Here is a 10,154-nt window from a genome sequence, read left to right as displayed (position 1 = left end):
AAAGATCAAAATGTCAGTCACCAAAATTTCCTTATAATTTTAATGGATACTTTTTGTTAATTTCAGGAACAGCAAGTTATTTGCAGTATTTTTTATTATGTAACCTGTGACGCCCTATAACATTTTTTTGGAAACTAGAGAATATTTAAAACTGAAGTGAAAGATTGAAAATTTTTGAGTTACTTATTGTTCAGTCTTAGCAAGAATTTTCACTACTTTATTAGAGTTTCTTCTGTTTTGGAAATTTGGTTGATTTTTAACTGTTTTTTTTTTGTTTGTTTGTTTTGTTTTCTTTTCAGGGCATCCTACCTTGGAAACAGCACAGTTTGGCTTCCACGTCTTCTGTGGGCTTAGAGAATCCTTTTTTCACCATGTCATCAGTAGGGACAGAGAACCAGGTTGGTTCCTTCAAGACGTGTCCCAGTGCCTTGGAATAGCAGCTGTTCCCAGAAGTGAATGATCATGGCAGGTGGCTGTGCATAGACTGTAGGGCCAAGTGACCGATATAACATTCATGGAAGAATGGTTTAAAACACTGAAGAAAAGGCAAATTTCAAGAAGCAACCCAAAGCCGTTTAGGATTTTGAGCAGCTGAAAGAAGACAGCTCTGCAAATACGAAGTGCACGACTCGTGTGTCTTACGAGGTCTCTGTTGGCCCGTTGCTTGAGTGTGTGATGTCTGAGTTGTTTTTCCTCTACTGCTAAAGCTGGTAATCTGCTTACAGTCAGAGTTTCCTTCTGTGTGGACAGAAAAGTAGTCAATATAATAGGGGAAGTGGGATCTTGTGTTGGATGCTGGCCCCAGACGTTGACTTTCACCAAAGGATTCCTCAAAGTGCTGGATATCGAGGAATTGCTTCTGCTCAGTGATTGTTCAGAGCTCTGTGACTTCAGGGTCATTTCCTTTATCTTCCTCCAGCCTCTGTGTGTGCCTGCTTTTTTCTTGCACAGATTTTTGGAAAAATCCGATGACTGTATTTTTTCAGCTTAAAAATAAGAATTATATGAATCATAGCTTCACGAACAGCCTTTCCTAGGATCAAAAGTAGAGTAATTGTCATTCTTTTTCAGAATGCCTCTTTTTTTTTTTTTTTACTGTTTTTATGTTCTTATTCGGTGTTTTGTTTTCTTCCTCTGTTTTCTAGAGGGAAATGAAGCATGATCACGATGTTCTGTTAGTTATGTAGGAGCCCAGATGTAGAATTTACAGGAAATTTACATCTTTCCCCATTATTGTTCTAACCTTGTTTTAAGCTTCCATCGGACTTCTTTTTAGTAGTATTGATGTAAAGGCCATGTTCTTACTCTGCCCTTTCTTTTTTAGGGCGATAGTAAGAAGCAGGGATTTCTCCAAACACTGATAAGCCCAAAAAGAGAAAAAATGAGAGAGGAAGCTTTTGTGATTAACAAATGAAGCAGTTGATCATTAAGGTCATTGATGTGTGTGTACACATGGTCAGCGTGAAAGTCAGTGTGGGTTAGAGCTAAAATGGTTAACAGACATGAGTGAATTGTACTGTTTTCAGCTCTTCTAACTTTTGCCAAGTCAGTTGACCTCATCAATACTTTTTCTCCTCTGGAGACTGTGGAAACCATTGTTCTTAATCAAGTTTTACCGAACAGAGAAACAGAAACAAAACAGGTTTTAAAATTTAATAAAGCGAAATTCCTGAAACCATTTGTCTTTTTTTTTTTTTTTTCCAATATTTCCTTTCACAGAGGCTTCCTTTACCTCACTCCTTCTTTTGCCCTTCTGCCCTACCTAGTTGTCGCCCGGTCTCACTTTAGCATTTATTTCTCATCTGTCCAGAATTTCTTGTTTGGTGTCTTTCCTTCCTGCCATTTTCTATGACTCAGCCTCCCGTCGAGAATGCTTTCTGTTCTCTTTACCCTCGGTCTCCTTGGCCGTACCCCTTCCTGGCCAGCCCCTCCGGTCTTTTCTGGTTATCTCTTGCTGGTCCCTGTTGCCCTCCTAGCCCCGCTCGTTTCTGCCACCCTCCCTTGAGTGATGACTTCTCCTGTACCCCATTGTCTCCTGTCTGTAGAGCTCCCTGGTCTGTCATGGTTTCATCGAGCTCTGATTCCTGCTCGGCACACTGCATTTGTGGTGTTTTCTTCCTATACCTTTTGTGTATTTGCTCCATGAGCCTTTTTCTATTTTCCTTGTCCCTGGGTGGCAGGCATCACTAGATGAATTTGTTGTCTGTATTTGCATGGAACCCACGTCCTTGCTGTGTATTTCCTGGGTAGCCAGGATGAATCAGTTATTATTAACTTTTCTTGGAACATTGAGCTTCCTGTGTTTTCTGCTTCTAAGAATTAGATTGGTATTCTAGAAGACTAAGCTTACTCCAAAGAGAGGGTAATCATCCGATGCTGGCATTTTTAACTTTTTAGTCAAGAGTTCTTGCCATTTCAATTCACTGCCTTGCCTGGAAAGAGTAAAGACAGACATGCAAAGCAGGTTTGGGGGTAGGGGTGGGTGGAAAATGAGAAGAGAAAGGTAAATACCACAAAAGGACACATAGTTTCTAGAACTAGAAGGAAAACTAAAACCACAAACCACAGACACTTAAGATTTATTAGGTAAAAGGTCCCCTTAAAGAATAAAAACTATCTAATTCTGAACTGTTAATATAAGGTCATCTGTTTTTTTAATACCTTCAAGTTCTAAGATGTGAATAACAAAACAAACTTAATCTTGTAAATATTTTATTTTGAGAGACTTGATGTCTCCTTAAGTATTAACCCGTGTCATTTTGTAACAGTCTCAAACTGTCATTAATAACCAACCCTGTTAGCTTCTTGCCTTGGAAAGCATATAAATTATATACTTTTGCCCCTTTGGACTCGGGAGTCCTGATGAAAAGGTAGCTTTTTAGCAAAATATTGTGCTGTTGATGATTTACCTTGTCATCTTTTTCCTTCATTCTTGCATGTGTTATGAGGGTGGTGCTGTGTGTATAAACTACTGGAAGTAGACTAATGTGAGTACAGATGCCGCTTTATTAAACGTGAAACAGGAGAACCCTGTAAAGCACACAGTGTCAGCTGCACAGTCGTCTCTGACTTTGCGATCACCTGAACTGTAGCCCGCCAGGCTCCTCTGTCCATGGAATTCTCCAGGCAAGAATGCTGAAGTGAGTGGCCTTTCCCTTTTCTAGGGGACCTCCCCGACCCAGGGATTGAATCTGGGTCTCCTACATTGCAGGCAAATTATTTACTGTCCAAGCCACCAGTGAAGCCCATAAAATGTAGTGTCTAAATACTCCTCTTAAGAGCCACCCAACAAATGGAAGCTGATCATACTGAATCTTCTTTCTGCCAGGGCCTGCCTTCATTCTGATGGTGGTTGTCAGGTATCTTGGAGCCGATTCTGTCATATTCACCACTTGTGAGCAGTTAGTAAAAGCAACATCAGAACCACCTTTAGGTAATAACAGGAAATGTGTGCAGACATGCCGAGTGCAGCACTGTGGTCTGAGGTTCCAGAGATGGGCAAGGTGTGGGCTCTTCTCTCCAGAAGCTCATCACTGAGTAGGGAATTGTTGACGAGCGAACGCTACAACACAGTGGGGCAAATGCAAAAACATGTTTACATAAGCAGCTGCTATCACAGGAAGAGATTAATTGAGAGAGTCAAAGTATAAGTCAGAAACTTCAGAATGTCAGATGCAGTGTGTAGATAATGGGTGTGTGTGTTGTGATCGTGAGGTCATGGGTGCTCCCTCCCTTATCACCTGTGGGACTCGGACAGCTTCCCTAAAGCTCTCAGACGCAGTGTCTCCACTTACAAATAGTGAGAATCGTCTAGTAATCTTGCATGGGTTAAAGGAGGTAATATGTATAAGGGGCCATATGGTTCCTTACGGGCTTCCCAGGTGGCTCTAGAGGATGGTCCCTTACTCATATTATTGTTTAAAATTTGGCGAACACCCGGTAAAGAATATGGGAGAGGAATGTACTCTTACAGCGTAGATAATGTTGCCCAAAACAGTTGGAATTCCCATTTCACGTATGCTTTTATAGTTTTTAGGAAAATTTACCTTACTCAAAACCTTATAGTCAATCTCTCTCTTTTTTTTAAACCAGTTTATTTCCCTTAGTCCACCTGCCAGATGTAGTTCTCAATGACAGTTATTTCTTCCCATAAGTCACATCCATTCTCAAATTTAAAATTTGCTCACTTAAGCGTATGTAATAAAACTATGCCATTAGCTTTTAAAGTGTTTAGCTAGAGTGACATCACTGGGGTGGGTTCTCGTAACAACTGCTTTCAGAAAAGTTGGAGGAAGACTTACTGGATACAGACGCTTTAGAATGTGTTATAAAGTCAGTCTTTGTGTAGTTATAATCTCAATGCCTGAATTTTATGTGAACCTGAATTTAGTTCCTGGATTATATCTACATTTTTGTTCTTTCAAAAGGTGTTTGCAGTAACTTCTGTCAACAGAACCAAACTGCACAGTCTGCATTTTCTAGTGTAGTAGAAAAAAATGGACAGGCTTCCCTGGTGGCTCAGTGGTAAAGAATCCACCTGCCAATGAAGGAGACATGGGTTCGATCTCTGGATTGGGATGATCCCCGAAGAAGGAAATGGCAACGTACTGCAGTTTTCTTGCCTGGGAGATTCTGTGGACAGAGGACCCTGGCAGGCTACAGAGCACAGTGTAGTGAAAGAGTCGGACACGACTTAGCGCCTGAACAATGACAAGGAAAAATTGGCACAGTGATTTGATATTATTTTGCTTATGGTTGGATTCATTTCTTCCTAAATTATCAGGTCTTAAAATACGGGTCTGTCTTAGACCATATGGTAAATCAGGCTGGGTTAAGTTTTAACTGGAGACAAATGATTCTTCTGATCTGGGTTGTTTAGCTTTGTTACAAAAGTCCACTAATATGATTAGATTTGTCTATTCTCTTGTGGTTTTGTGTATTATAAGGCTTATATTTGGGATAATTTTTAATTATCAGTATTGAGATGGAAGTACCAGCCCTGAATTTTGATCAAAATATATGTCTTGGCTAAAGCATCTTCAGTAAAGTTCATTGTTTGCAGTCAGGGGATTTAAATCAGTTTGGTTTGTGTTTTATGGCTGGTGTTAATTTGTTTTGACATTCCGTTCACAGATAGGGAAACTGTATTTCCATAGCAAGGGAGACTTGGTACATTACTATTCCAAAGTTTAGTTTTAAGCTGGCTATGATTAGACAAGTGGCTTTCACTTGGTATTCTCAGCAGCAGTCCTGTGGGCACGTTAATGTGTCTAATTGCCCTAATGAATGTCTAGTTAGCAGAGGCTTTGGGACCTCGCAGCAGATGGTGTGGCGTGGGCTGAGGTGCCGATCTTATCTCTGAGTGCTCTCTGTTACAGTCTTTGAGAAGTGAAATTTTTTCTGATAGTGTTTTTTTTTCCTTGAAATTTTTTAATATTATTATTATTATTGGTAACAATAACAATTGCCCTTATGGAGCCTCAGTAGGGTCAGGCTCTTGACATACATTGAACTCTTTGCTACCACTCAGATAATTTCTAATAAAATTTGAGGTGATAAAGTGTATTTATGTAGTATATAAATACATGTTTATATTGATAAATAAGCAAGTAAATGCTAGGTCAGTTCTGCAGATCCGTAGGCTTGTTGTGTTACACTTTCCCCACTGTTAAAACAAGGGCAGAGGAGGTGATTGACCCGCCCAAGGTCACACGGACAGTAAATGGTGAAACTAGGATTACATTCCAGGTCTGATTAAATTCCACACTTTCCGTCACTTTTAAAATGTTTGCCTTTCTAAAATGTACTGCCTTTTAAAATGTTTCCTCTTGAAAAAGTTAAAGTTCAGCTGTTTTATAAGTGCATGTTATTTTGAACTAAGATGGACTCTATATAAATTCTATGTGAGACGCCTGATTTTTCCCCCAAATAAAGCAATAGTGTTCCTGAGGATGGAGGTTAATGAGGCTCAATGTTAAATGTATACAGTGCTCAGTGTAGAAACAAAGCCAACTATTATAGAAAAGTACAAAGGAGGTGGTGAGAATCGCTAGGTCGGTGATTCGATGTATGGTCGGTCTTCCAGACTTTTTGGCATATAGATATGTATATGTGTATTTTTTAAGCAAAAATAGTTTTATAACGTGCTATTTAGTAACTCGTCTTTCATTTATTATATATTGGCCACCATTCCGCAGCATCATGAGTTGATGTATCTTCATTGTCCTTTTTCATTTTCTTAAAACGAATCTTTTTATTTTAGAACAGTTTGGGGTTTGTAGACTGTTGCAAAGCTAGTACAGAGAGTTCCCCATTTCCCCCGTCATCAACATCTTACCTTGCTGTGGGGTGTTTGTCAGAACTAATGAGCCAATATCGGTACGTCGTTATTAGCCAAGTCCAGCTTCCTCAGACTTCTTATTTTTATCTCTTGTCTTTTTCTGTTCCAGGACCCTGACCAGGACTTCATGCTTCAGTCCTCACGTCTCCTCAGGCTCTTCTTGCCTGGGACAGTCTCCTAGACGTCTCTTGGTTTTTATAACTTGGACAGTCTGGGGGGGCACACTGGTCAGATTTTGTCGCGCGCCCCTCAGCTGGGATCTGTCTGGCGTTTTCCTCCTGGTTCAGCTGGAGTTGTGTGTTTGGAGGAGAGAGACCCACGGGGGCAGAGCGTGGTTTTCATGGCATCGTTTCAAGGCTACCTCCTGTCTGCGTGACTTTAACCTTGAGGGGCTGAGGGGGTGCTTGTCAGCTTCTCCCGTGAACTTCCTCTTTGCCCCTGGTTTCCATCAGTGCTCTTGGGAAGAAGGCAGCCCCCACGTCAGGAGTGCAGGGTCCTGCTCCACCTCCTTGGGGCGGGGCAGGGGATCTCCCCACGGTGTTTGGAATCTTCCGCACAGGGCGTTTGTCTGCTCTCCCAGTTATTCATTTATCCAGTCATTGATTTATATCTATGCAGACTGATGGATATTTATATTGGTGTTATAATCGGATACAATCGTATTGCTCTAATGGCTCCACCTGTGGCCAATCAGAAGACCTTTCAGTTGGTTCCTGTCTTCCTTGGCTATACCCTTTTTTTTTTTTTTGATGTGGACCATTTTTAAAGTCTTTAATGAATTTGTTACAACATTGTTTCTGTTTTATGTTTTGTTTTCTGGTCATAAGGCATGTAGGGTCTTAGCTCCCTGACCAGAGATCGAACCTCATCCCCCTGCATTGAAAGGTTTAGTCTTAACCAGGGGACCACCAGGGAAGCCCTGATACCCTGTTGTTGTGAGTTAATATCTTCATTTTTTCACATAGCTGCTCGGTATTCCATTGTACAAGAATACAATAATATATCTAATCCCTCTTTGGCATTCCATTGTACGAGTATACCATAATATATTTAATCCCTCTTTGATAATTTAGGTATCAGGTTTCTCACCATTGTAAACAATGCTGTGATGAGCAGTCTTCAAAAACTGTACTTATGAAAACGTTGTTCGGTCATCCTGGAGCGGTTGCTGTGTTAAAGGGCCCGCCAGTGTTAGGTTTCCAGTGTCCCTGACTTTCTCTTAAGGCTCTCTTAAGCAGATTTCTGAGGAGTGAGCATTTTCACCTGACCTGGGAAAACAGTGGTGTGTTTATCACTGTTGTCGCCTCCCTTTTTGCTTTTTTTTTTTTCATGTGATCAGAGCTGGTGGTGCAGGTGGCACCAGAGGTCCCGAAAGCTGCTTTGAGAATTAATCTCCATGTCTCTGTCGCCCCAGCCTTATCTGTCAGTTTGTGGCCAGTCTTGTTTAAAACTTCCATCCACTCCCCCCACCCCCACCACTGTATTATTTGCATGGATGGAGTGATGAAGGGCAGAAAGTTTCCTCTTGCTTTTTCTAAGCCAGACTGAAGCCAAGCCTAACTGTGTTACTGTCTTTAAAACTATTTCATTGCAGACAAATACTCATCTTGCTCATCCTTGTGGTCATTGTATGCAGATTCCTGTCTTCTGCTAACCTCATTCAGATTATCTTGCCTGTCTTTTGACAAGATTGCAGACTTTCCCTTTTCTTCCGTGAATTGGCTTTGTTATAATCACCTTTGTTTTCCTATCTGTGGTATTTCTGAATTTTGGCTCACTTTTATCTCCTGTTTCATTCATCGAGCACCTTTTAAAGAAGCATCACCCTTCTTCTCATTTCTAAGTAGAAGTTAAAAGGAAAATTAAAAAAACCCACAGTTTCGTATTCTTCTCTGGTCGAGTGCATCCAGTTATCCAGGGCTAATGTCTATCGTGGGTTTTAAATTCTTAGAAGACACAGTTTCAACCCAGCGTGCTGTGAATGTGGGGAGCTTTACATCTGTAACATTTCACCTACTCTGCCTGTTTTACACTATCTTTTAAACCCTTCTTGATGCAGTAATGACTCTTCGTTTCCTTAAAATCCTCTTTGCTTTGAGATGGTCTTTTCTTAACTGTGATATCATTGCTGCGTGCCAGCTGCGTGACCTTAATTGTATTTCTTACCTTCTCTTTCTGTTTCCTCATCTGAAAGTGAGGCTTTTCAGCAGCAGACACCTCACTGGACCGAGTGTTGACTGGACGAGATCTGCTGTAGTGCCTGGCATGTGATATTGCAGATATACTCTGTAAGTATTCCCGCCATCTTTTCTTCTCCAGCTATCTCACATACCTCCCATTACTTGTTTATGAACGTAAAACTGTTAGTTGCTCAATTGTGACCAACTCTTTGTGACCCCAGGTCTTACAGTGGGACTGTAGCCCGCCAGGCTCCTCTGTCCATGGATTCTCCAGGCAAGAATACTGGATCGGGTTGCCATTCCCTGCTCCAGGGGATCTTCCCAACCCAAGGATCAAACATGGGTCTCCTGCACTGCAGGCAGATTCTTTACCATCTGAGCCACCTACCATTAATTAGATTAAGAAAAATGTTTATCATAAGTAAGCTTTATGTTTCCTTCAAATTCATTTTAAACTTTTTGTCTTGAAATGGTTACGGATTCACAGGAAGTTGTAAAAATACAGAGAGGTCCTGCGTATCCTTCACCCAGTTTCCCACAAAGGCAGCTAGTACAAGAGCAAAGACAGAAGTCAGACCTTGGTACAACCCGCAGCGCTGACTTGGATGTCTCCAGTTTTACAGGCATGCGTTTGCGTGTGTGTAGTTCTGTACCTGGTACAACCGACAGAGCTGACTCTGTTGTCTCCAGTTTTACACACATGCATTTGTGTGTGTAGGTAGTTCTGTGTAGTTCCATCATGTGTGAAACTGAAATTCGCTCAGTCATGTCCGACTCTTTGTAACCTCATGGACTATACAGTCCATGGACTTCTCCAGGCCAGAATACTGGAGTGGGTAGCCTTTCCTTTCTCCAGGAGATCTTCCCAACCCAGGGATTGAACTCAGGTCTCCCACATTGCGGGTGGATTCTTTACCAGCTGAGCCACCAGGGAAGCCCAAGAATACTGGAGTGGGTAGCCTGTCCCTTCTCCATCAGATCCATCACGTGTAGATTCGCATAACCCACCACCACAATCAGGACATAGAACTGACGCGTCAACCCAAGGCTTTCTGCTTGCTACTCCTTCATAACTCTCCCTCTGCCCTCCAGCCCTGGGTAACCACGAATCTCTTGTCCGGCTTTATAATTCTATCATTTTGAGAATATTATATAAATGGAATTATGCAACATGTGACCTTTTGAGATTAGCTTTTTAAAGTCCTCATAATGTCCCTGAGATGCCTTCTCGTGGTTTCTTCCGTTTTACTGCCTAGTACTGGTGCCTGGTACGGATGCACCACAGTCTAACCATTTGTCCTTTGGAAGCACATTCGGGTGGTTCGCTGTTCGGTGCTATTACAATAAAGCTGTCATGAGAAGCCATGTGCGGGTGTTTTGTGTGGACCTGACTTTTCATTTCACACATGCTTAGGAATACAGTTCCTTGATCAGAACTCTTTGGATGGGCTATTGAAAGCGTCTTTGAAAATACATGCTAATACCATCCCTGGATGGAATACTGGAGTGGGTTGCCATTTCCTTCTCCATGGGATCTTCCCGAGCCAGGGATTGAACCCGGGTCTCCCGCATTGCAGGCAGACACTTTAACCTCTGAGCCACCAGGGAAGCCCAATACCATCCACACATATATA

General features: G+C 41.7%; 1 protein-coding gene across 12 annotated transcripts in view; it reads left to right on the top strand.

Annotated features, from left to right (window-relative positions):
• SLC20A2 (solute carrier family 20 member 2) overlaps window positions 1-10,154 on the top strand; it is a 116,931-nt gene that overhangs the window by 5,614 nt on the left and 101,163 nt on the right. For 4 of the 12 annotated variants that reach the window (XM_059882226.1, XM_059882230.1, XM_059882225.1 and 1 more), the window contains one exon: window positions 300-8,628. The exons of 1 other annotated variant lie outside the window; for it this stretch is intronic. The gene's annotated coding sequence lies outside the window, so the exon portion shown is untranslated. The remainder of the gene's footprint in view (window positions 1-299; window positions 8,629-10,154) is intronic. 7 more of the 12 variants (XM_059882231.1, XM_059882228.1, XM_059882227.1 and 4 more) reach the window with 7 other exon arrangements.

This window comes from Bos taurus, chromosome 27 (genome assembly GCF_002263795.3).
Source record: "Bos taurus isolate L1 Dominette 01449 registration number 42190680 breed Hereford chromosome 27, ARS-UCD2.0, whole genome shotgun sequence".
Taxonomy (NCBI): domain Eukaryota; kingdom Metazoa; phylum Chordata; class Mammalia; order Artiodactyla; family Bovidae; genus Bos; species Bos taurus.
The sequence above is the reverse complement of the archived record's forward strand: the minus strand, read 5'-3'. Positions and strand labels throughout refer to the sequence as shown.